The sequence below is a fragment of the Acipenser ruthenus genome, chromosome 10 (genome assembly GCF_902713425.1).
Source record: "Acipenser ruthenus chromosome 10, fAciRut3.2 maternal haplotype, whole genome shotgun sequence".
In the NCBI taxonomy this organism is placed as follows: domain Eukaryota; kingdom Metazoa; phylum Chordata; class Actinopteri; order Acipenseriformes; family Acipenseridae; genus Acipenser; species Acipenser ruthenus.
Genome location: NC_081198.1, coordinates 21588082 through 21614461, shown reverse-complemented (window position 1 = coordinate 21614461; position 26380 = coordinate 21588082). Strand labels below are relative to the sequence as shown.

General features: G+C 49.3%; 5 non-coding genes and 5 pseudogenes across 5 annotated transcripts; all 10 read left to right on the top strand.

The window, feature by feature from the left end:
• Window positions 1–6377: 6377 nt before the first annotated feature.
• Window positions 6378–6532, top strand: LOC131738721 (U2 spliceosomal RNA; annotated as a pseudogene).
• Window positions 6533–7132: 600 nt separating this feature from the next.
• On the top strand, window positions 7133–7323 carry LOC131738947 (U2 spliceosomal RNA). Its single transcript, XR_009330115.1, has one exon. It is a non-coding gene; the product is annotated as a U2 spliceosomal RNA (small nuclear RNA).
• Window positions 7324–7899: 576 nt separating this feature from the next.
• Window positions 7900–8090, top strand: LOC131738885 (U2 spliceosomal RNA). The gene has a single exon (XR_009330053.1). It is a non-coding gene; the product is annotated as a U2 spliceosomal RNA (small nuclear RNA).
• Window positions 8091–9426: 1336 nt separating this feature from the next.
• LOC131738856 (U2 spliceosomal RNA) lies at window positions 9427–9543 on the top strand (annotated as a pseudogene).
• Window positions 9544–10097: 554 nt separating this feature from the next.
• Window positions 10098–10281, top strand: LOC131738759 (U2 spliceosomal RNA). Its single transcript, XR_009330037.1, has one exon. It is a non-coding gene; the product is annotated as a U2 spliceosomal RNA (small nuclear RNA).
• Window positions 10282–10881: 600 nt separating this feature from the next.
• LOC131738946 (U2 spliceosomal RNA) lies at window positions 10882–11072 on the top strand. The gene has a single exon (XR_009330114.1). It is a non-coding gene; the product is annotated as a U2 spliceosomal RNA (small nuclear RNA).
• Window positions 11073–11671: 599 nt separating this feature from the next.
• LOC131738613 (U2 spliceosomal RNA) lies at window positions 11672–11772 on the top strand (annotated as a pseudogene).
• Window positions 11773–18081: 6309 nt separating this feature from the next.
• On the top strand, window positions 18082–18236 carry LOC131738681 (U2 spliceosomal RNA; annotated as a pseudogene).
• Window positions 18237–18839: 603 nt separating this feature from the next.
• On the top strand, window positions 18840–19030 carry LOC131738368 (U2 spliceosomal RNA). The gene has a single exon (XR_009329929.1). It is a non-coding gene; the product is annotated as a U2 spliceosomal RNA (small nuclear RNA).
• A 6622-nt stretch (window positions 19031–25652) lies between these two features.
• On the top strand, window positions 25653–25807 carry LOC131738720 (U2 spliceosomal RNA; annotated as a pseudogene).
• Window positions 25808–26380: the final 573 nt, after the last annotated feature.

The window sequence follows — 26380 nt, the reverse complement described above, 5'->3', positions numbered from 1 at the left end:
ATCCCCAGCCCTTGATTGTAATCGAGATCCAGACCGAGAGAGCAGCAGGCGCCCAGCAGAGGGCGCCATCTGGGAGGAGCAGAGGGCGGCCCCGGACCCCGAGGAGGCGTCACAGCCACGATTCTTCCTACGTGGTCTCGGTGCCAAGCAGCGCCCCCTACTCCGCCAGGGAAGGACACCGTTCACCTGGGGAGGGGGTCCCTCTTGCGAGGCGACCATCTCCTCAGGGACTAAAGTAATAGTTCCTTCAACTGCCCAGATTTGCTGCTTACGTTGTCTCTTTTCCGTAGAGAGAGACAACCCGGACGTCCAGAGGCTTCTCCCACCCCAATCGGAGGAGCCAGCTGAAGGATGGCGTTCCGGCCAACCCAGGAAACCAGGAGGCACAATGCGGTGCGCTTCACAAGAAACAAGCAAGATGAAACGGAACCAGGACTGACGAGACTGGAGTTCAGCCGGACCATTCTTCAGAGGGGTATGGGTTTTTCCCCTTCTGACTTGAATTGTTTGGTGAAATTGCCAGGGCTTAAGGAAGTGTTTGAGGTCAGTTTTAGGAACCCCCAAAAGTTACAAGAAATGTGGTCCTTTTGGGGGGAGAATAAATATCTCGCTCCATACAAAGAATTTTGTGTGGATGCACTGACAGACAGAGAAATGAAAGTTGTTACTGTCCAATTTTTCAATGAGGCTGTTAGCGACTATGATATTACAACATGGCTTAACCGCTATGGGAGGGTGTCATCAGAAGGGAGGAAAATTACAGACGAAGATGGGGTTTGGACAGGAGCCAGAAAGTGGCTGGTACGCCTTAATGTTGATCCATCGGGCATTGGAGGCGTCCGCCACATTCCAAACTCCATAGTGTTAGGGCCCAACAGAGGGCTGGTATTCTATAATGGGATGCCAAAACTCTGCAGGAAATGTGGGGAATTAGGACACCTGGCGGCCGCGTGTACTGTAGTCAAGTGCAGGAACTGCGGCGCCCCCCACGAGACCAGCCACTGCAGAGAAGAGAGGCAGTGCAATTTGTGTGGAAAGAAGGGGCACCTGTTTAAGGACTGCCCCTCTTCCTATGCCAACATGGCCAGAGCCAGCAAGGCAAATACGAACAAGCCTAGGCCTGAGCAGGAAGAGGGAGCAAGTAACAAAGATCAGTCCACATCACCACCAACAGTATCCAAGACCCAGACTCCAGCACCACCATCATCACCAGCACCCCCCTCACCCCCCCGCCCCCGAGACATGTCCCGTTTTACGAGGACCCCTTCCCCCAGCCCAGGGAGAGAGTACAACAGCCACTCCACTAGCTCCTCCAGTAGCTCCTCTGATGCAGAACACGAGGCAGGGAGGGAGCCCGGATCCAGCAGCGGCCCCCCCCTGAGTAGGGCCCTCTCAGCGCCAGCACTCCCCCTCGGCTCTCGTTATGACGCCATAAGGATTGAGTCCGTGGGGGAGGAAAGCGAAAGCGACAGTGAAAGTGAGAGTGAGAAGGAGGGGAAGGAAGTGAAGAACCAGCAGAGGGTGGGGAAAAGAAAGGGTAGAGACGAGGGGGGGAAAAGAAAGAAGATCAGGATCAAAGACGGCAAGTTGCAGGTGGCCCCCATAGATCCAAAACCAGCTAATGTCCACACAAAGTCCCCAGTCTTGCCCTCGCAGGCAGAGACGGAGGCGAGTGGGACGGCTACACTGCCGCCTAGTGGGCAGGTAGCAGCCAGCCAGGGCATCCCCAGCCAGCCTTCCGAGTCGTTGGCACAAACCCTAGCACACCTCGCAGAAGAGGTGTTCACTAATGCACCGAGGGAGAGGTCGGGGTCAACACCTTCCCTGACCAGCAGTACCTCGGTAGCAATGACCCTCTTCAAGCGAAGGGCCTCCCTCCAAAGCATCCTTGACCCCCTCCCTTGTATGGGCAAAACCAGGGGCCCCCTAGAGGTCCTCCTAGATACAGCACTGGAGGACATGGGAATACCCCTGGACGCGGTAAGCCAGAAGTCTGCTAACAGCTCCAATTCAACAGACGGTAACAGCCAAAGAATGCTGTCTGTCATAACCCCCCCCCAGGACAAAGCTGACCCACACGTTCCGAGGGGCCCTGAGCAAGTTCCACCAGACTTACCTTGTGGGGAGTTGAATAGCCCCAACAACTCCACGTACTGTGCATATAAAGACGGTGCCTTCTTGGACGAGGCAGCAGTGAGTACCTTCTCAGGGGTGATGGGAGTTGCAAATAAGCCCAAGCCCCCTCGAAGCAAGCGTAGAGCTAAGAGTAGGAAGAGTGTCCCGACCTCCCAATCATAGTCGCTATGGGGTGGACGCAGCGACTCCTTTTCTTGTTAGCTACCCTGATGGCCCTGATATGTGTGTCTGTTAATGTCAGGAGCATCAGGGAGACACAAAAAAGATTTGATGTACTAAACTATCTAGCTAACTTGAAAGCAGATCTCATCTTTCTGCAGGAGTGTGGTATTTCGTCAAGCCCTGATTATAGGGACCTGAAGGAGAGTTGGACCCTGGGGGACTCCTTCTGGTCGGGCTCCAACATAGCCAGAGCCGACGGAGTAGGTATCCTGTTTAAAAACCCATTTATTACCTCCCGCAGCAGCAGGGAGGTAGAACCTGGTAGAATTCTGAGCGTGGATGTGACATACAACAACACTCCCCTCAGACTGGTCAATGTCTACGCACCCACTAACCAAAACGAAAGAGTTCAATTTTTTCCACAGCTGCGTCCACTCCTGCTGGGGAACGTACCCGTCATCGTGTCAGGTGACTTCAATTGTGCTCTGAGGGACGTAGACCGGAGCAGGCCACGCAACGACCGCTCTAGTAGAGTTTTGTCCTCCGTAATATCTGATTTCTCCCTGTGTGATGCAGGTAAGGACCTGGTGCCTCCCTTTACCTGGGTGAGCTCATCTGGGACCTCCTTCTTCCGTATAGATCTCGTCCTGCATACCAGCTCCCTTACGAAGACGGCAGTAGACACCCAGGCCGTCTTCTTCTCTGACCATAGGCTCCTGCAGGTAACATTGCAGGTCCCTCAGACCTCCCAGATGGGGTCAGGGGTCTGGAAATTAAACACCTCCTTACTCGATGACCCCTCCATAGCTGCAGCCTATAAGAGCAGGCTTGTTGAGTGGACCACTTTGCGTGACCTATTCAACTCCCCTATAGAGTGGTGGGAGATGGTCAAAATGAGAACTAAGGGTTATTTCATAGCAGCAGGCAAGAGGAAAGCAAAAGAAAGGAGGGCCAAATATAAACACCTGAATGCTGCCCTCCAGCGTCTGAGCCTGCTTCAGCTTCGGGGGTTCCCTGTAAGCGACGAGATAGCCCAGACCAAGCTAGATCTTTCAGTGCTTTGTAGGGAGGAACAACGAAAGGTCATGCACAATGCAAAAGTGCAAAAAATGGAGGAAGACGAAAAGTGTACTCGCTTCTTCTTCCAGAAAACGAGGGAGAAGCGGCACTTGATGTCCTCCATGCTCGACAGCAGGGGGAGGATAGTAGAGGATAGTGAGGGAGTGAAAAAAGTGGTAGAGAACTTCTATAGGGACCTGTATAACATCAAAGCTACAGATGACACCCTGATAGAGTGGTTCCTGAGCCAGTTGGAGCCTGACTCAGTGCGGGACGAGGAGGAGGAGGAGAAGGACCCAGAACTCACGCTGGAGGAGCTCACCCAGGCGGTTAAGACCATGAACACCGGTAAGACGCCAGGTCCAGATGGCATCCCGGGTGAGTATTACCATCTTTTTTGGGACACGCTAAAAGTCCATTTAGCGGAGGTCTACAGAGCGGTCTACAGGGAGAAGCGGTTGGGCCCTTCTATGCGGGAGAGTGTAATTACTCTCCTTCATAAGAAAGGGGAAGTTAAAGATCTACGGAATTGGCGCCCAATCAGCCTCCTTTGCGTGGATTACAAGATACTAGCCAAAGCTCTGATGCTCCGGCTACAAGTACACCTCCCTTTGGTCATTGGCCCCGACCAGGCTTGTGGCGTCCCAGGGAGGTCCATCACGGATATTTTAATGTTAACAAGGGACATTCTGGCTTATTCTAGAGAACGGAACCATCCCCTCTGCCTGTTCAACCTTGACCAGGAGAAGGCGTTCGATAGGGTAAGCCATGAATATATGTACAAAGTGATGGACCAGATGAAATTCGCTCCTGGACTTAGGGGGTGGGTTAAAACCATCTATACAAACATTAGTACCCGAGTCTTGGTGAACAGGCACCTGACTGGTAAAATATCTATCCAGTCAGGGGTCAGACAGGGTTGCCCACTATCCCCACTGCTATATGTCGTGTGCATTGAACCCCTCCTGCAGGCAATTCGTAGGGATACCAATATAACTGGTTTCCAGCTGCCTGGATCCAACGGGGTCCAGGTCAAAACAACAGCATATATGGACGATGTGTCACTCATTTGCACCAACACATCGTCGGTACCTCGGATTAGTAATATCCTTGAGAAGTACTGCACGGCGACCGGGGCAGTGATTAACAAGTCCAAGAGCGAAGTCTACGTGTCTAAAAATTGGCAGGTAGATAGGGAACTGTCGGACATGTACCCTGTCAAAAAGGACAAAATCAAGATTCTGGGCCTCATTTTCGAGAACAATAGCTCGGGGGCCCAGAGCTGGACGGCGGCCATTAACCAGGTCCGTAAAAAGATTGGCGGATGGAGCACAAGATCCTTAACAATGACGGGTAGAGTATTAATAACCAAGTCTATACTGTTCCCCATCCTCTCTTATGTAGGAAAAATCTTTCCCCCAGACAGGACCACCAAAAAAGTGGTGGACCACATTATCCACCACTTTATCTGGGGAAGCAAGATGGAGAGGGTAAAGCGAGCCACCCTGAGTAAAGCCGACAAGAAGGGAGGTAAGGGGGTCCCGGACGTTGTGCAGCTCACCCGAGTGCAGGGGCTCACGCAAACTATCAAGAACATCCAGGCCCTGGACAGGAAGGTATGTTACATGAATCGTTTCTATTTTGCCACCTGTCTCAGGGCCTTGGGCCTCTGCACTATTGATAACACCGTGCCGTACTCCTGGGACCCCCCATTGTATTATAGAACCTTAAGGGACACTATATATAAATTGGGCTTAGATAAAGCAAAATTGGCCTCCTGGGAATACAAGGCTGTAACTAAATATCTTGCCGGTTCCCAGGAAATTGAAAAAGTAGCTACTTTCTCCCTCACCCAAAGCCAAAAAATCTGGGAGAATGTGTCTCACAGCTGCCTCAGTAATGTCCAGAAGGATATAGCATGGAACACCGTCCACAGTGCACTCCCCACTCGAGCGTTCATGTTCAGGAGGGGACTAGCCCAAGTAGAAACATGCCCCTATGCAAAGTGCCGCAAGAGAGAAACACCAGCCCATATCTTCTGGGAGTGTGATGTGGCTGGCAGTGTCTGGCTCTCTGTCTCTGTCTTCCTAAACAGGTTTGCTGACACGGCCAAGATGACCGCTGAGACTGTGCTCTATGGGCCTGCGGGAGGAATCACTACCAGCACAGCTAAGTGCGTTTGGCGTGTCATCAATGTTGTCAAGCAGATCCTGTGGGAAGGCCGTAACGTCTGTGTCTATCACAAGCAGGAGCTAGACACTATCACCACGACCAGAAGGGCACAAACTCTTATCAAGGACTTTGTAATTCTGGACATCCGGACCCTCGGGAAGGACAAGGCCTGCGCGGAGTGGAGGATCGCCAGACTTCAGGACGTGAAGATGGAATGAAGGAAAAAACTGGAACCGCTAGCTCCTAGGAGCGGGACTACGGGGCACCGCTAAGCCTTTTATTTATTTTGTCATGCCAGCATTCCGCCCTTTTTAGCTGGCATGACCGTTTTTCAACGGTGCCCTGGTTTTATGTAGTCTTTTGTTTCAGTTTTATGGACTTTTATTTGATTTACGTTGAATGTTTTATTTGATTTTGTTTTGTTTTGTTTTATGTATCTTTAAGATTTTTAATGTAAACTATTAAAAGTTACATTTTAAGTGTTTTAAAATTTTAGAATTTTAACTCACTGTTTTATACACTGTCCCTTTTCCCCTGTCCCTGTTTTAGATCTAGTTTTATGTTCACTTTTGAACCTTTTAGAGAGCACTCCCCGGCCCTCACAAGCACTGGTTTTTTATAGATGGTTCTTTTTTTCCAGTCACTTTTAAAACAGCACAGGTTTTTTTCATGTTGATTTTAATCTGTGTCTGTTTTAACCATGTACAAAGCACAATTGTCTTGGTGTTTTTAAATGTATTTTAAATGCTTTTAAAACAAAATGTATGTCTGTATGCATGAATGTCATCTTTAAAAGAAATGTAAAATGAATGAAAAAACGAATGGGTGTAAATGTAAAAAAATGTAAAATCTCAATAAAAGAGTATTAATATCTGATACGTCCCCTATCAGGGGACCATATATTAAATTGATTTTTGGAATCGGGAGATGGAACAGGGGCTTGCTCCGTCCACTCCACGCATCGGCCCGGTATTGCAGTACCTCCGGGAACGGTGCACACCTTTCTCTAACGTTGGTCAAAGTCAGATCTGGATCTCTCCTGTGAGCATTTTGTCTACCCCTGCTGGAGGGAGAGTGCCAGTGTTGATGCAAGTTTTCCCGCCGTTTTACTTCTTTTTTTTTTTCTTTCTCTCTTTCTTTCTTTCTCTCTTTCTTTCTCTCTTTCTCTCTTTCTTTCTCTCTTTCTTTCTTGCTGTCTTTCTTTCTTTTATTCACATGTGGTGATGATGTAGACAGCAGCAGTTTGTTTCCTGGGAGCATGCAGCTAACCAGACAAGTGTGGTGGAACATGTCCCTATGCCAGGACCTTCTTAGCAAGCCAGCCAGCCAGCGAGGCACAGTTGTAGTTACCCAAGGCACCTTGCACAGCATAGCAGCTTGGCATGACTATTTGTAAGACGCACTCCGCCAGTTTATGTTTTGTTTTTGGTGTTATGTGTGTGTTTTTGCTTTGTTTTGTTTTCTCCTGCTTAAATTGCACATTTCCCCTCTGGAAGCAGCAGCCCGTTTTTTGGGGGTCTGCTTGTGCTTGGAATTTTGCACCCACCTTTGAATCCCCCTGTGCCGTCTGGGCTAAGGGGCCCCGGGCAAGGGCCAAGTCGCCATCGCTTCTCGGCCTTTTGGCTAAGATCAAGTGTAGTATCTGTTCTTATCAGTTTAATATCTGATACGTCCCCTATCAGGGGACCATATATTAAATTGATTTTTGGAATCGGGAGATGGAACAGGGGCTTGCTCCGTCCACTCCACGCATCGGCCCGGTATTGCAGTACCTCCGGGAACGGTGCACACCTTTCTCTAACGTTGGTCAAAGTCAGATCTGGATCTCTCCTGTGAGCATTTTGTCTACCCCTGCTGGAGGGAGAGTGCCAGTGTTGATGCAAGTTTTCCCGCCGTTTTACTTCTTTTTTTTTCTTTCTCTCTTTCTTTCTTTCTCTCTTTCTTTCTCTCTTTCTTTCTTGCTGTCTTTCTTTCTTTTATTCACATGTGTTGATGATGTAGACAGCAGCAGGTTGTTTCCTGGGAGCATGCAGCTAACCAGACAAGTGTGGTGGAACATGTCCCTATGCCAGGACCTTCTTAGCAAGCCAGCCAGCCAGCGAGGCACAGTTGTAGTTACCCAAGGCACCTTGCACAGCATAGCAGCTTGGCATGACTATTTGTAAGACGCACTCCGCCAGTTTATGTTTTGTTTTTGGTGTTATGTGTGTGTTTTTGCTGTTTTGTTTTCTCCTGCTTAAATTGCACATTTCCCCTCTGGAAGCAGCAGCCCGTTTTTTGGGGGTCTGCTTGTGCTTGGAATTTTGCACCCACCTTTGAATCCCCCTGTGCCGTCCGGGCTGGGGGGCCCCGGGCAAGGGCCAAGTCGCCATCGCTTCTCGGCCTTTTGGCTAAGATCAAGTGTAGTATCTGTTCTTATCAGTTTAATATCTGATACGTCCCCTATCAGGGGACCATATATTAAATTGATTTTTGGAATCGGGAGATGGAATAGGGGCTTGCTCCGTCCACTCCACGCATCGGCCCGGTATTGCAGTACCTCCGGGAACGGTGCACACCTTTCTCTAACGTTGGTCAAAGTCAGATCTGGATCTCTCCTGTGAGCATTTTGTCTACCCCTGCTGGAGGGAGAGTGCCAGTGTTGATGCAAGTTTTCCCGCCGTTTTACTTCTTTTTTTTTCTTTCTCTCTTTCTTTCTTTCTCTCTTTCTTTCTCTCTTTCTCTCTTTCTTTCTCTCTTTCTTTCTTGCTGTCTTTCTTTCTTTTATTCACATATGGTGATGATGTAGACAGCAGCAGGTTGTTTCCTGGGAGCATGCAGCTAACCAGACAAGTGTGGTGGAACATGTCCCTATGCCAGGTCCTTCTTAGCCAGCCAGCCAGCCAGCCAGCGAGGCACAGTTGTAGGTTACCCAAGGCACCTTGCACAGCATAGCAGCTTGGCATGACTATTTGTAAGACGCACTCCTCCAGTTTATGTTTTGTTTTTGGTGTTATGTGTGTGTTTTTGATTTGTTTTGTTTCCTCCTGCTTAAATTGCACATTTCCCCTCTGGAAGCAGCAGCCCGTTTTTTGGGGGTCTGCTTGTGCTTGGAATTTTGCACCCACCTTTGAATCCCCCTGTGCCGTCCGGGCTGGGGGGCCCCGGGCAAGGGCCAAGTCGCCATCGCTTCTCGGCCTCTTGGCTCCGATCAAGTGAGTTCGGGAAGGCGATTGTAGCAGTGGGAGTACAACCAGCTATCAGAGAGAGAGCATGGAGTACAAGTCGGCTACAAATACTCTCCGGTTTCTTTTGAAGAATCCGGAGGAGCAGTGGACTCGGAAGAAGTTCGTTCATGAGGTGATGTTCGGGTTGCTGGGACTGAGTTTGGAAGAGATCCTGTGCTTGGAGGACCACCAGAAGAAGGGTATGTTTGATCTGACCCTGAGGACGGAAGATTTGTGTTGGGAGAAGAAGGTGGTGTATGAGGAGGCAGTAACAGAGCTGAAGGAGAAGTTTGAGTTTGAGCCGATTTTTCTGCTGGAATGGAGGATCTTTTTTGTGAAGATGAACAGTGCTCAGGTTCCCATGGATGATATCAAGCGTGTACTGGAGGAACGACTCATCCTGAAGGGTGAGTTAGTGAAAACCTGTGACTCTGATGGAGTATGGAATAAATGGAGAAAGGTTTATGGAAGATTTAAGAAGATAAGAGCAAGGGGAGAAGAATTGTTTTTAAAACCTGTTATCTTTGTGGGACCGAACAAGGGAATTGTGAGGTACGCCGGCCAGCACATTTCCCCTCTGGAAGCAGCAGCCCGTTTTTTGGGGGTCTGCTTGTGCTTGGAATTTTGCACCCACCTTTGAATCCCCTTGTGCCGTCCGGGCTGGGGGGCCCCGGGCAAGGGCCAAGTCGCCATCGCTTCTCGGCCTTTTGGCTAAGATCAAGTGTAGTATCTGTTCTTATCAGTTTAACCCTTTGCGGTCCATTGTCGGACTGGGTCCGACATTGCAATTATTCCTCACAGGTCCTTTGTCGGACTGGGTCCGACATCATTATAGCAACGCAATAAACAGGTGTTTAGTCGTTTTTTCTCCGGAAAAAGCCGAGAAAACCATTCAATTGCCGAGTGGTAGCGACAGGAGCCGAGACAAGTCGGAAAAAAAAAAAAAAAAAAAAAAAAAGGCGTATTTCATGAATAGTCATACATGGTATCAGGTATCAGATAATGGGCGTCCATAATAAACAAGCTGGCTAAGTGCGTCAGCGCACTGAGACTATCATGGACATTTGCAGAGCTTTTTTCAGATGTTATAGTAATAAAATAATGACTTTGATCGCATTATTGAGGAGTTTGGTGATAAAACGAATGATCTGGAGATGATCGATCGGTATGTACGACTATTATTATTATTATTATTTATTTCTTACACAGCTGAACGCTATAGCAAACAAAAGGCTGGGGAGGGGCTGGAGATGCCTAGTGTGTGCTTTGTTGATATGCAGGGCCATTTAAACCCGTTTGACTGTGAAAAAAAATACTTTTAAACAGCGCGTATAAAATTAACTGCGCGTGTGAAAATTAATTATTCCTGGCGTGCCTGACGCGCGATTAATAAATGGACCGCAAAGGGTTAATATCTGATACGTCCCCTATCAGGGGACCATATATTAAATTGATTTTTGGAATCGGGAGATGGAACAGGGGCTTGCTCCGTCCACTCCACGCATCGGCCCGGTATTGCAGTACCTCCGGGAACGGTGCACACCTTTCTCTAACGTTGGTCAAAGTCAGATCTGGATCTCTCCTGTGAGCATTTTGTCTACCCCTGCTGGAGGGAGAGTGCCAGTGTTGATGCAAGTTTTCCCGCCGTTTTACTTCTTTTTTTTTTTCTTTCTCTCTTTCTTTCTTTCTCTCTTTCTTTCTCTCTTTCTCTCTTTCTTTCTCTCTTTCTTTCTTGCTGTCTTTTTTTCTTTTATTCACATGTGGTGATGATGTAGACAGCAGCAAGTTGTTTCCTGGGAGCATGCAGCTAACCAGACAAGTGTGGTGGAACATGTCCCTATGCCAGGACCTTCTTAGCAAGCCAGCCAGCCAGCGAGGCACAGTTGTAGTTACCCAAGGCACCTTGCACAGCATAGCAGCTTGGCATGACTATTTGTAAGACGCACTCCGCCAGTTTATGTTTTGTTTTTGGTGTTATGTGTGTGTTTTTGCTTTGTTTTGTTTCCTCCTGCTTAAATTGCACATTTCCCCTCTGGAAGCAGCAGCCCGTTTTTTGGGGGTCTGCTTGTGCTTGGAATTTTGCACCCACCTTTGAATCCCCCTGTGCCGTCCGGGCTGGGGGGGCCTGGGCAAGGGCCAAGTCGCCATCGCTTCTCGGCCTTTTGGCTAAGATCAAGTGTAGTATCTGTTCTTATCAGTTTAATATCTGATACGTCCCCTATCAGGGGACCATATATTAAATTGATTTTTGGAATCGGGAGATGGAACAGGGGCTTGCTCCGTCCACTCCACGCATCGGCCCGGTATTGCAGTACCTCCGGGAACGGTGCACACCTTTCTCTAACGTTGGTCAAAGTCAGATCTGGATCTCTCCTGTGAGCATTTTGTCTACCCCTGCTGGAGGGAGAGTGCCAGTGTTGATGCAAGTTTTCCCGCCGTTTTACTTCTTTTTTTTTTCTTTCTCTCTTTCTTTCTTTCTCTCTTTCTTTCTCTCTTTCTCTCTTTCTTTCTCTCTTTCTTTCTTGCTGTCTTTCTTTCTTTTATTCACATGTGGTGATGATGTAGACAGCAGCAAGTTGTTTCCTGGGAGCATGCAGCTAACCAGACAAGTGTGGTGGAACATGTCCCTATGCCAGGACCTTCTTAGCAAGCCAGCCAGCCAGCGAGGCACAGTTGTAGTTACCCAAGGCACCTTGCACAGCATAGCAGCTTGGCATGACTATTTGTAAGACGCACTCCGCCAGTTTATGTTTTGTTTTTGGTGTTATGTGTGTGTTTTTGCTTTGTTTTGTTTTCTCCTGCTTAAATTGCACATTTCCCCTCTGGAAGCAGCAGCCCGTTTTTTGGGGGTCTGCTTGTGCTTGGAATTTTGCACCCACCTTTGAATCCCCCTGTGCCGTCCGGGCTGGGGGGCCCCGGGCAAGGGCCAAGTCGCCATCGCTTCTCGGCCTTTTGGCTAAGATCAAGTGTAGTATCTGTTCTTATCAGTTTAATATCTGTTCTTATCAGTTTAATATCCCAGCAGAGGGTGCCATCTGGGAGGAGCAGAGGGCGGCCCCGGACCCCGAGGAGGCGTCACAGCCACGATTCTTCCTACGTGGTCTCGGTGCCAAGCAGCACCCCCTACTCCGCCAGGGAAGGACACCGTTCACCTGGGGAGGGGGTCCCTCTTGCGAGGCGACTATCTCCTCAGGGACTAAAGTAATAGTTCCTTCAACTGCCCAGATTTGCTGCTTACGTTGTCTCTTTTCCATAGAGAGAGACAACCCGGACGTCCAGAGGCTTCTCCCACCCCAATCGGAGGAGCCAGCTGAAGGATGGCTTTCCGGCCAACCCAGGAGACCAGGAGGCACAATGCGGTGCGCTTCACAAGGACCCAGCAAGAGGAAACGGAACCAGGACTGACGAGACTGGAGTTCAGCCAGACCATTCTTCAGAGGGGTATGGGTTTTTCCCCTTCTGACTTGAATTGTTTGGTGAAATTGCCAGGGCTTAAGGAAGTGTTTGAGGTCAGTTTTAGGAACCCCCAAAAGTTACAAGAAATGTGGTCCTTTTGGGGGGAGAATAAATATCTCGCTCCATACAAAGAATTTTGTGTGGATGCACTGACAGACAGAGAAATGAAAGTTGTTACTGTCCAATTTTTCAATGAGGCTGTTAGCGACTATGATATTACAACATGGCTTAACCGCTATGGGAGGGTGTCATCAGAAGTGAGGAAAATTACAGATGAAGATGGGGTTTGGACAGGAGCCAGAAAGTGGCTGGTACGCCTTAATGTTGATCCAGCGGGCATTGGAGGCGTCCGCCACATTCCAAACTCCATAGTGTTAGGGCCCAACAGAGGGCTGGTATTCTATAATGGGATGCCAAAACTCTGCAGGAAATGTGGGGAATTAGGACACCTGGCGGCCGCGTGTACTGTAGTCAAGTGCAGGAACTGCGGCGCCCCCCACGAGACCAGCCACTGCAGAGAAGAGAGGCAGTGCAATTTGTGTGGAAAGAAGGGGCACCTGTTTAAGGACTGCCCCTCTTCCTATGCAAACATGGCCAGAGCCAGCAAGGCAAACACGAACAAGCCTAGGCCTGAGCAGGAAGAGGGAGCAAGTAACAAAGATCAGTCCACATCACCACCAACAGTATCCAAGACCCAGACTCCAGCACCACCATCATCACCAGCACCCCCCTCACCCCCCCGCCCCCGAGACATGTCCCGTTTTACGAGGACCCCTTCCCCCAGCCCAGAGAGAGAGTACAACAGCTACTCCACTAGCTCCTCCAGTAGCTCCTCTGATGCAGAACACGAGGCAGGGAGGGAGCCCGGACCCAGCAGCGGCCCCCCCCTGAGTAGGGCCCTCTCAGCGCCAGCACTCCCCCTCGGCTCTCGTTATGACGCCATAAGGATTGAGTCCGTGGGGGAGGAAAGCGAAAGCGACAGTGAAAGTGAGAGTGAGAAGGAGGGGAAGGGAGTGAAGAACCAGCAGAGGGTGGGGAAAAGAAAGGGTAGAGACGAGGGGGGGAAAAGAAAGAAGATCAGGATCAAAGACAGCAAGTTGCAGGTGGCCCCCATAGATCCAAAACCAGCTAATGTCCACACAAAGTCCCCAGTCTTGCCCTCGCAGGCAGAGACGGAGGCGAGTGGGACGGCTACACTGCCGCCTAGTGGACAGGTAGCAGCCAGCCAGGGCATCCCAGCCAGCCTTCCCAGTCGTTGGCACAAACCCTAGCACACCTCGCAGAAGAGGTGTTCACTAATGCACCGAGGGAGAGGTCGGGGTCAACACCTTCCCTGACCAGCAGTACCTCGGTAGCAATGACCCTCTTCAAGCGAAGGGCCTCCCTTCAAAGCATCCTTGACCCCCTCCCTTGTATGGGCAAAACCAGGGGCCCCCTAGAGGTCCTCCTAGATACAGCACTGGAGGACATGGGAATACCCCTGGACGCGGTAAGCCAGAAGTCTGCTAACAGCTCCAATTCAACAGACGGTAACAGCCAAAGAATGCTGTCTGTCATAACCCCCCCCAGGACAAAGCTGACCCACACGTTCCGAGGGGCCCTGAGCAAGTTCCACCAGACTTACCTTGTGGGGAGTTGAATAGCCCAAACAACTCCACGTACTGTGCATACAAAGACGGTGCCTTCTTGGACGAGGCAGCAGTGAGTACCTTCTCAGGGGTGATGGGAGTTGCAAATAAGCCCAAGCCCCCTCGAAGCAAGCGTAGAGCTAAGAGTAGGAAGAGTGTCCCGACCTCCCAATCATAGTCGCTATGGGGTGGACGCAGCGACTCCTTTTCTTGTTAGCTACCCTGATGGCCCTGATATGTGTGTCTGTTAATGTCAGGAGCATCAGGGAGACACAAAAAAGATTTGATGTACTAAACTATCTAGCTAACTTGAAAGCAGATCTCATCTTTCTGCAGGAGTGTGGTATTTCGTCGAGCCCTGATTATAGGGACCTGAAGGAGAGTTGAACCCTGGGGGACTCCTTCTGGTCGGGCTCCAACATAGCCAGAGCCGACGGAGTAGGTATCCTGTTTAAAAACCCATTTATTACCTCCCGCAGCAGCAGGGAGGTAGAACCTGGTAGAATTCTGAGCGTGGATGTGACATACAACAACACTCCCCTCAGACTGGTCAATGTCTACGCACCCACTAACCAAAACGAAAGAGTTCAATTTTTTCCACAGCTGCGTCCACTCCTGCTGGGGAACGTACCCGTCATCGTGTCAGGTGACTTCAATTGTGCTCTGAGGGACGTAGACCGGAGCAGGCCACGCAACGACCGCTCTAGTAGAGTTTTGTCCTCTGTAATATCTGATTTCTCCCTGTGTGATGCAGGTAAGGACCTGGTGCCTCCCTTTACCTGGGTGAGCTCATCTGGGACCTCCTTCTCCCGTATAGATCTCGTCCTGCATACCAGCTCCCTTACGAAGACGGCAGTAGACACCCAGGCCGTCTTCTTCTCTGACCATAGGCTCCTGCAGGTAACATTGCAGGTCCCTCAGACCTCCCAGATGGGGTCAGGGGTCTGGAAATTAAACACCTCCTTACTCGATGACCCCTCCATAGCTGCAGCCTATAAGAGCAGGCTTGTTGAGTGGACCACTTTGCGTGACCTATTCAACTCCCCTATAGAGTGGTGGGAGATGGTCAAAATGAGAACTAAGGGTTATTTCATAGCAGCAGGCAAGAGGAAAGCAAAAGAAAGGAGGGCCAAATATAAATACCTGAATGCTGCCCTCCAGCGTCTGAGCCTGCTTCAGCTTCGGGGGTTCCCTGTAAGCGACGAGATAGCCCAGACCAAGCTAGATCTTTCAGTGCTTTGTAGGGAGGAACAACGAAAGGTCATGCACAATGCAAAAGTGCAAAAAATGGAGGAAGACGAAAAGTGTACTCGCTTCTTCTTCCAGAAAACGAGGGAGAAGCGGCACTTGATGTCCTCCATGCTCGACAGCAGGGGGAGGATAGTAGAGGATAGTGAGGGAGTGAAAAAAGTGGTAGAGAACTTCTATAGGGACCTGTATAACATCAAAGCTACAGATGACACCCTGATAGAGTGGTTCCTGAGCCAGTTGGAGCCTGACTCAGTGCGGGACGAGGAGGAGGAGGAGGAGAAGGACCCAGAACTCACGCTGGAGGAGCTCACCCAGGCGGTTAAGACCATGAACACCGGTAAGACGCCAGGTCCAGATGGCATCCCGGGTGAGTATTACCATCTTTTTTGGGACACGCTAAAAGTCCATTTAGCGGAGGTCTACAGAGCGGTCTACAGGGAGAAGCGGTTGGGCCCTTCTATGCGGGAGAGTGTAATTACTCTCCTTCATAAGAAAGGGGAAGTTAAAGATCTACGGAATTGGCGCCCAATCAGCCTCCTTTGCGTGGATTACAAGATACTAGCCAAAGCTCTGATGCTCCGGCTACAAGTACACCTCCCTTTGGTCATTGGCCCCGACCAGGCTTGTGGCGTCCCAGGGAGGTCCATCACGGATATTTTAATGTTAACAAGGGACATTCTGGCTTATTCTAGAGAACGGAACCATCCCCTCTGCCTGTTCAACCTTGACCAGGAGAAGGCGTTCGATAGGGTAAGCCATGAATATATGTACAAAGTGATGGACCAGATGAAATTCGCTCCTGGACTTAGGGAGTGGGTTAAAACCATCTATACAAACATTAGTACCCGAGTCTTGGTGAACAGGCACCTGACTGGTAAAATATCTATCCAGTCAGGGGTCAGACAGGGTTGCCCACTATCCCCACTGCTATATGTCGTGTGCATTGAACCCCTCCTGCAGGCAATTCGTAGGGATACCAATATAACTGGTTTCCAGCTGCCTGGATCCAACGGGGTCCAGGTCAAAACAACAGCATATATGGACGATGTGTCACTCATTTGCACCAACACATCGTCGGTACCTCGGATTAGTAATATCCTTGAGAAGTACTGCACGGCGACCGGGGCAGTGATTAATAAGTCCAAGAGCGAAGTCTACGTGTCTAAAAATTGGCAGGTAGATAGGGAACTGTCGGACATGTACCCTGTCAAAAAGGACAAAATCAAGATTCTGGGCCTCATTTTCGAGAACAATAGCTCGGGGGCCCAGAGCTGGACGGCGGCCATTAACCAGGTCCGTAAAAAGATTGGCGGATGGAGCACAAGATCCTTAACAATGACGGGTAGAGTATTAATAACCAAGTCTATACTGTTCCCCATCCTCTCTTATGTAGGAAAAATCTTTCCCCCAGACAGGACCACCAAAAAAGTGGTGGACCGCATTATCCACCGCTTTATCTGGGGCAGCAAGATGGAGAGGGTAAAGCGAGCCACCCTGAGTAAAGCCGACAAGAAGGGAGGTAAGGGGGTCCCGGACGTTGTGCAGCTCACCCGAGTGCAGGGGCTCACGCAAACTATCAAGAACATCCAGGCCCTGGACAGGAAGGTATGTTACATGAATCGTTTCTATTTTGCCACCTGTCTCAGGGCCTTGGGCCTCTGCACTATTGATAACACCGTGCCGTACTCCTGGGACCCCCCATTGTATTATAGAACCTTAAGGGACACTATATATAAATTGGGCTTAGATAAAGCAAAATTGGCCTCCTGGGAATACAAGGCTGTAACTAAATATCTTGCCGGTTCCCAGGAAATTGAAAAAGTAGCTACTTTCTCCCTCACCCAAAGCCAAAAAATCTGGGAGAATGTGTCTCACAGCTGCCTCAGTAATGTCCAGAAGGATATAGCATGGAACACCGTCCACAGTGCACTCCCCACTCGAGCGTTCATGTTCAGGAGGGGACTAGCCCAAGTAGAAACATGCCCCTATGCAAAGTGCCGCAAGAGAGAAACACCAGCCCATATCTTCTGGGAGTGTGATGTGGCTGGCAGTGTCTGGCTCTCTGTCTCTGTCTTCCTAAACAGGTTTGCTGACACGGCCAAGATGACCGCTGAGACTGTGCTCTATGGGCCTGCGGGAGGAATCGCTACCAGCACAGCTAAGTGCGTTTGGCGTGTCATCAATGTTGTCAAGCAGATCCTGTGGGAAGGCTGTAACGTCTGTGTCTATCACAAGCAGGAGCTAGACACTATCACCACGACCAGAAGGGCACAAACTCTTATCAAGGACTTTGTAATTCTGGACATCCGGACCCTCGGGAAGGACAAGGCCTGCGCGGAGTGGAGGATCGCCGGACTTCAGGACGTGAAGATGGAATAAAGGAAAAAACTGGAACCGCTAGCTCCTAGGAGCGGGACTACGGGGCACCGCTAAGCCTTTTATTTATTTTGTCATGCCAGCATTCCGCCCTTTTTAGCTGGCATGACCGTTTTTCAACGGTGCCCTGGTTTTATGTAGTCTTTTTGTTTCAGTTTTATTGACTTTTATTTGATTTACGTTGAATGTTTTATTTGATTTTGTTTTGTTTTGTTTTATGTATCTTTAAGATTTTTAATGTAAACTATTAAAAGTTACATTTTAAGTGTTTTAAAATTTTAGAATTTTAACTCACTGTTCTATACACTGTCCCTTTTCCCCTGTCCCTGTTTTAGATCTAGTTTTATGTTCACTTTTGAACTTTTTTAGAGAGCACTCCCCGGCCCTCACAAACACTGGTTTTTTATAGATGGTTCTTTTTTTCCAGTCACTTTTAAAGCAGCACAGGTTTTTTTCATGTTGATTTTAATCTGTGTCTGTTTTAACCATGTACAAAGCACAATTGTCTTGGTGTTTTTAAATGTATTTTAAATGCTTTTAAAACAAAATGTATGTCTGTATGCATGAATGTCATCTTTAAAAGAAATGTAAAATGAATGAAAAAAACGAATGGGTGTAAATGTAAAAAATGTAAAATCTCAATAAAAGAGTATTAATATCTGATACGTCCCCTATCAGGGGACCATATATTAAATTGATTTTTGGAATCGGGAGATGGAACAGGGGCTTGCTCCGTCCACTCCACGCATCGGCCCGGTATTGCAGTACCTCCGGGAACGGTGCACACCTTTCTCTAACGTTGGTCAAAGTCAGATCTGGATCTCTCCTGTGAGCATTTTGTCTACCCCTGCTGGAGGGAGAGTGCCAGTGTTGATGCAAGTTTTCCCGCCGTTTTACTTCTTTTTTTTTTCTTTCTCTCTTTCTTTCTTTCTTTCTCTCTTTCTTTCTCTCTTTCTTTCTTGCTGTCTTTCTTTCTTTCTTGCTGTCTTTCTTTCTTTTATTCACATATGGTGATGATGTAGACAGCAGCAGGTTGTTTCCTGGGAGCATGCAGCTAACCAGACAAGTGTGGTGGAACATGTCCCTATGCCAGGACCTTCTTAGCAAGCCAGCCAGCCAGCGAGGCACAGTTGTAGTTACCCAAGGCACCTTGCACAGCATAGCAGCTTGGCATGACTATTTGTAAGACGCACTCCGCCAGTTTATGTTTTGTTTTTGGTGTTATGTGTGTGTTTTTGCTTTGTTTTGTTTCCTCCTGCTTAAATTGCACATTTCCCCTCTGGAAGCAGCAGCCCGTTTTTTGGGGGTCTGCTTGTGCTTGGAATTTTGCAACCACCTTTGAATCCCCCTGTGCCGTCCGGGCTGGGGGGCCCTGGGCAAGGGCCAAGTCGCCATCGCTTCTCGGCCTTTTGGCTAAGATCAAGTGTAGTATCTGTTCTTATCAGTTTAATATCTGATATGTCCCCTATCAGGGGACCATATATTAAATTGATTTTTGGAATCGGGAGATGGAACAGGGGCTTGCTCCGTCCACTCCACGCATCGGCCCGGTATTGCAGTACCTTTTTTTTTTTTTTAACTGGCTTTCTTCAGCTCGGCAACTTTTTGGAAGACTAGTGCTCAGTCTGGTTTTGGCTTGCCCAATCCAGGCCGAGGGTCTTTCAAGATTTTGTTGACTGTTGAGAGCAGTTTTTTCTTTTTCAGGCGGTTCCAGTTTTTTTCTTTTTCAGGCGGTTCCGGCTTTTCCAGACGTTCCTGGAGTTAGAGAGAAGGAGGACCTACCATCCAGACGACCTTTGAGGACCCTTTGATGACCTAGACGACCTCATCCCCAGCCCTTGATTGTAATCGAGATCCAGACCGAGAGAGCAGCAGGCGCCCAGCAGAGGGCGCCATCTGGGAGGAGCAGAGGGCGGCCCCGGACCCCGAGGAGGCGTCACAGCCACGATTCTTCCTACGTGGTCTCGGTGCCAAGCAGCGCCCCCTACTCCGCCAGGGAAGGACACCGTTCACCTGGGGAGGGGGTCCCTCTTGCGAGGCGACCATCTCCTCAGGGACTAAAGTAATAGTTCCTTCAACTGCCCAGATTTGCTGCTTACGTTGTTTCTTTTCCGTAGAGAGAGACAACCCGGACGTCCAGAGGCTTCTCCCACCCTAATCGGAGGAGCCAGCTGAAGGATGGCGTTCCGGCCAACCCAGGAGACTAGGAGGCACAATGCGGTGCGCTTCACAAGGACCCAGCAAGAGGAAACGGAACCAGGACTGACGAGACTGGAGTTCAGCCGGACCATTCTTCAGAGGGGTATGGGTTTTTCCCCTTCTGACTTGAATTGTTTGGTGAAATTGCCAGGGCTTAAGGAAGTGTTTGAGGTCAGTTTTAGGAACCCCCAAAAGTTACAAGAAATGTGGTCCTTTTGGGGGGAGAATAAATATCTCGCTCCATACAAAGAATTTTGTGTGGATGCACTGACAGACAGAGAAATGAAAGTTGTTACTGTCCAATTTTTCAATGAGGCTGTTAGCGACTATGATATTACAACATGGCTTAACCGCTATGGGAGGGTGTCATCAGAAGGGAGGAAAATTACAGATGAAGATGGGGTTTGGACAGGAGCCAGAAAGTGGCTGGTACGCCTTAATGTTGATCCATCGGGCATTGGAGGCGTCCGCCACATTCCAAACTCCATAGTGTTAGGGCCCAACAGAGGGCTGGTATTCTATAATGGGATGCCAAAACTCTGCAGGAAATGTGGGGAATTAGGACACCTGGCGGCCGCATGTACTGTAGTCAAGTGCAGGAACTGCGGCGCCCCCCACGAGACCAGCCACTGCAGAGAAGAGAGGCAGTGCAATTTGTGTGGAAAGAAGGGGCACCTGTTTAAGGACTGCCCCTCTTCCTATGCCAACATGGCCAGAGCCAGCAAGGCAAATACGAACAAGCCTAGGCCTGAGCAGGAAGAGGGAGCAAGTAACAAAGATCAGTCCACATCACCACCAACAGTATCCAAGACCCAGACTCCAGCACCACCATCATCACCAGCACCCCCCTCACCCCCCCGCCCCCGAGACATGTCCCGTTTTACGAGGACCCCTTCCCCCAGCCCAGAGAGAGAGTACAACAGCTACTCCACTAGCTCCTCCAGTAGCTCCTCTGATGCAGAACACGAGGCAGGGAGGGAGCCCGGACCCAGCAGCGGCCCCCCCCTGAGTAGGGCCCTCTCAGCGCCAGCACTCCCCCTCGGCTCTCGTTATGACGCCATAAGGATTGAGTCCGTGGGGGAGGAAAGCGAATGCGACAGTGAAAGTGAGAGTGAGAAGGAGGGGAAGGGAGTGAAGAACCAGCAGAGGGTGGGGAAAAGAAAGGGTAGAGACGAGGGGGGGAAAAGAAAGAAGATCAGGATCAAAGACAGCAAGTTGCAGGTGGCCCCCATAGATCCAAAACCAGCTAATGTCCACACAAAGTCCCCAGTCTTGCCCTCGCAGGCAGAGACGGAGGCGAGTGGGACGGCTACACTGCCGCCTAGTGGGCAGGTAGCAGCCAGCCAGGGCATCCCCAGCCAGCCTTCCCAGTCGTTGGCACAAACCCTAGCACACCTCGCAGAAGAGGTGTTCACTAATGCACCGAGGGAGAGGTCTGGGTCAACACCTTCCCTGACCAGCAGTACCTCGGTAGCAATGACCCTCTTCAAGCGAAGGGCCTCCCTTCAAAGCATCCTTGACCCCCTCCCTTGTATGGGCAAAACCAGGGGCCCCCTAGAGGTCCTCCTAGATACAGCACTGGAGGACATGGGAATACCCCTGGACGCGGTAAGCCAGAAGTCTGCTAACAGCTCCAATTCAACAGACGGTAACAGCCAAAGAATGCTGTCTGTCATAACCCCCCCCCCCAGGACAAAGCTGACCCACACGTTCCGAGGGGCCCTGAGCAAGTTCCACCAGACTTACCTTGTGGGGAGTTGAATAGCCCCAACAACTCCACGTACTGTGCATATAAAGACGGTGCCTTCTTGGACAAGGCAGCAGTGAGTACCTTCTCAGGGGTGATGGGAGTTGCAAATAAGCCCAAGCCCCCTCGAAGCAAGCGTAGAGCTAAGAGTAGGAAGAGTGTCCCGACCTCCCAATCATAGTCGCTATGGGGTGGACGCAGCGACTCCTTTTCTTGTTAGCTACCCTGATGGCCCTGATATGTGTGTCTGTTAATGTCAGGAGCATCAGGGAGACACAAAAAAGATTTGATGTACTAAACTATCTAGCTAACTTGAAAGCAGATCTCATCTTTCTGCAGGAGTGTGGTATTTCGTCGAGCCCTGATTATAGGGACCTGAAGGAGAGTTGGACCCTGGGGGACTCCTTCTGGTCGGGCTCCAACATAGCCAGAGCCGACGGAGTAGGTATCCTGTTTAAAAACCCATTTATTACCTCCCGCAGCAGCAGGGAGGTAGAACCTGGTAGAATTCTGAGCGTGGATGTGACATACAACAACACTCCCCTCAGACTGGTCAATGTCTACGCACCCACTAACCAAAACGAAAGAGTTCAATTTTTTCCACAGCTGCGTCCACTCCTGCTGGGGAACGTACCCGTCATCGTGTCAGGTGACTTCAATTGTGCTCTGAGGGACGTAGACCGGAGCAGGCCACGCAACGACCGCTCTAGTAGAGTTTTGTCCTCCGTAATATCTGATTTCTCCCTGTGTGATGCAGGTAAGGACCTGGTGCCTCCCTTTACCTGGGTGAGCTCATCTGGGACCTCCTTCTCCCGTATAGATCTCGTCCTGCATACCAGCTCCCTTACGAAGACGGCAGTAGACACCCAGGCCGTCTTCTTCTCTGACCATAGGCTCCTGCAGGTAACATTGCAGGTCCCTCAGACCTCCCAGATGGGGTCAGGGGTCTGGAAATTAAACACCTCCTTACTCGATGACCCCTCCATAGCTGCAGCCTATAAGAGCAGGCTTGTTGAGTGGACCACTTTGCGTGACCTATTCAACTCCCCTATAGAGTGGTGGGAGATGGTCAAAATGAGAACTAAGGGTTATTTCATAGCAGCAGGCAAGAGGAAAGCAAAAGAAAGGAGGGCCAAATATAAATACCTGAATGCTGCCCTCCAGCGTCTGAGCCTGCTTCAGCTTCGGGGGTTCCCTGTAAGCGACGAGATAGCCCAGACCAAGCTAGATCTTTCAGTGCTTTGTAGGGAGGAACAACGAAAGGTCATGCACAATGCAAAAGTGCAAAAAATGGAGGAAGACGAAAAGTGTACTCGCTTCTTCTTCCAGAAAACGAGGGAGAAGCGGCACTTGATGTCCTCCATGCTCGACAGCAGGGGGAGGATAGTAGAGGATAGTGAGGGAGTGAAAAAAGTGGTAGAGAACTTCTATAGGGACCTGTATAACATCAAAGCTACAGATGACACCCTGATAGAGTGGTTCCTGAGCCAGTTGGAGCCTGACTCAGTGCGGGACGACGAGGAGGAGGAGAAGGACCCAGAACTCACGCTGGAGGAGCTCACCCAGGCGGTTAAGACCATGAACACCGGTAAGACGCCAGGTCCAGATGGCATCCCGGGTGAGTATTACCATCTTTTTTGGGACACGCTAAAAGTCCATTTAGCGGAGGTCTACAGAGCGGTCTACAGGGAGAAGCGGTTGGGCCCTTCTATGCGGGAGAGTGTAATTACTCTCCTTCATAAGAAAGGGGAAGTTAAAGATCTACGGAATTGGCGCCCAATCAGCCTCCTTTGCGTGGATTACAAGATACTAGCCAAAGCTCTGATGCTCCGGCTACAAGTACACCTCCCTTTGGTCATTGGCCCTGACCAGGCTTGTGGCGTCCCAGGGAGGTCCATCACGGATATTTTAATGTTAACAAGGGACATTCTGGCTTATTCTAGAGAACGGAACCATCCCCTCTGCCTGTTCAACCTTGACCAGGAGAAGGCGTTCGATAGGGTAAGCCATGAATATATGTACAAAGTGATGGACCAGATGAAATTCGCTCCTGGACTTAGGGAGTGGGTTAAAACCATATATACAAACATTAGTACCCGAGTCTTGGTGAACAGGCACCTGACTGGTAAAATATCTATCCAGTCAGGGGTCAGACAGGGTTGCCCACTATCCCCACTGCTATATGTCGTGTGCATTGAACCCCTCCTGCAGGCAATTCGTAGGGATACCAATATAACTGGTTTCCAGCTGCCTGGATCCAACGGGGTCCAGGTCAAAACAACAGCATATATGGACGATGTGTCACTCATTTGCACCAACACATCGTCGGTACCTCGGATTAGTAATATCCTTGAGAAGTACTGCACGGCGACCGGGGCAGTGATTAATAAGTCCAAGAGCGAAGTCTACGTGTCTAAAAATTGGCAGGTAGATAGGGAACTGTCGGACATGTACCCTGTCAAAAAGGACAAAATCAAGATTCTGGGCCTCATTTTCGAGAACAATAGCTCGGGGGCCCAGAGCTGGACGGCGGCCATTAACCAGGTCCGTAAAAAGATTGGCGGATGGAGCACAAGATCCTTAACAATGACGGGTAGAGTATTAATAACCAAGTCTATACTGTTCCCCATCCTCTCTTATGTAGGAAAAATCTTTCCCCCAGACAGGACCACCAAAAAAGTGGTGGACCGCATTATCCACCGCTTTATCTGGGGCAGCAAGATGGAGAGGGTAAAGCGAGCCACTCTGAGTAAAGCCGACAAGAAGGGAGGTAAGGGGGTCCCGGACGTTGTGCAGCTCACCCGAGTGCAGGGGCTCACGCAAACTATCAAGAACATCCAGGCCCTGGACAGGAAGGTATGTTACATGAATCGTTTCTATTTTGCCACCTGTCTCAGGGCCTTGGGCCTCTGCACTATTGATAACACCGTGCCGTACTCCTGGGACCCCCCATTGTATTATAGAACCTTAAGGGACACTATATATAAATTGGGCTTAGATAAAGCAAAATTGGCCTCCTGGGAATACAAGGCTGTAACTAAATATCTTGCCGGTTCCCAGGAAATTGAAAAAGTAGCTACTTTCTCCCTCACCCAAAGCCAAAAAATCTGGGAGAATGTGTCTCACAGCTGCCTCAGTAATGTCCAGAAGGATATAGCATGGAACACCGTCCACAGTGCACTCCCCACTCGAGCGTTCATGTTCAGGAGGGGACTAGCCCAAGCAGAAACATGCCCCTATGCAAAGTGCCGCAAGAGAGAAACACCAGCCCATATCTTCTGGGAGTGTGATGTGGCTGGCAGTGTCTGGCTCTCTGTCTCTGTCTTCCTAAACAGGTTTGCTGACACGGCCAAGATGACCGCTGAGACTGTGCTCTATGGGCCTGCGGGAGGAATCACTACCAGCACAGCTAAGTGCGTTTGGCGTGTCATCAATGTTGTCAAGCAGATCCTGTGGGAAGGCCGTAACGTCTGTGTCTATCACAAGCAGGAGCTAGACACTATCACCACGACCAGAAGGGCACAAACTCTTATCAAGGACTTTGTAATTCTGGACATCCGGACCCTCGGGAAGGACAAGGCCTGCGCGGAGTGGAGGATCGCCAGACTTCAGGACGTGAAGATGGAATGAAGGAAAAAACTGGAACCGCTAGCTCCTAGGAGCGGGACTACGGGGCACCGCTAAGCCTTTTATTTATTTTGTCATGCCAGCATTCCGCCCTTTTTCGCTGGCATGACCGTTTTTCAACGGTGCCCTGGTTTTATGTAGTCTTTTGTTTCAGTTTTATGGACTTTTATTTGATTTACGTTGAATGTTTTATTTGATTTTGTTTTGTTTTGTTTTATGTATCTTTAAGATTTTTAATGTAAACTATTAAAAGTTACATTTTAAGTGTTTTAAAATTTTAGAATTTTAACTCACTGTTTTATACACTGTCCCTTTTCCCCTGTCCCTGTTTTAGATCTAGTTTTATGTTCACTTTTGAACCTTTTAGAGAGCACTCCCCGGCCCTCACAAGCACTGGTTTTTTATAGATGGTTCTTTTTTTCCAGTCACTTTTAAAACAGCACAGGTTTTTTTCATGTTGATTTTAATCTGTGTCTGTTTTAACCATGTACAAAGCACAATTGTCTTGGTGTTTTTAAATGTATTTTAAATGCTTTTAAAACAAAATGTATGTCTGTATGCATGAATGTCATCTTTAAAAGAAATGTAAAATGAATGAAAAAACGAATGGGTGTAAATGTAAAAAAATGTAAAATCTCAATAAAAGAGTATTAATATCTGATACGTCCCCTATCAGGGGACCATATATTAAATTGATTTTTGGAATCGGGAGATGGAACAGGGGCTTGCTCCGTCCACTCCACGCATCGGCCCGGTATTGCAGTACCTCCGGGAACGGTGCACACCTTTCTCTAACGTTGGTCAAAGTCAGATCTGGATCTCTCCTGTGAGCATTTTGTCTACCCCTGCTGGAGGGAGAGTGCCAGTGTTGATGCAAGTTTTCCCGCCGTTTTACTTCTTTTTTTTTCTTTCTCTCTTTCTTTCTTTCTCTCTTTCTCTCTTTCTCTCTTTCTTTCTCTCTTTCTTTCTTGCTGTCTTTCTTTCTTTTATTCACATGTGGTGATGATGTAGACAGCAGCAGTTTGTTTCCTGGGAGCATGCAGCTAACCAGACAAGTGTGGTGGAACATGTCCCTATGCCAGGTCCTTCTTAGCCAGCCATATACTCTGGCTTCTCTTCAGTTCGAATAAATCTTTCTAAGACTAAGGCTTAGAGGGTAGTGGCATTGCCCGCTCCCTCCGAGGGTCTGTGAGAGGTTTGTTCGGGTGAGGAGGAACAGAATTTGTTTTATTTTTGACTGGCTTTCTTCAGCTCGGCAACTTTTTGGAAGACTAATGCTCAGTCTGGTTTTGGCTTGCCCAATCCAGGCCGAGGGTCTTTCAAGATTTTGTTGACTGTTGAGAGCAGTTTTTTCTTTTTCA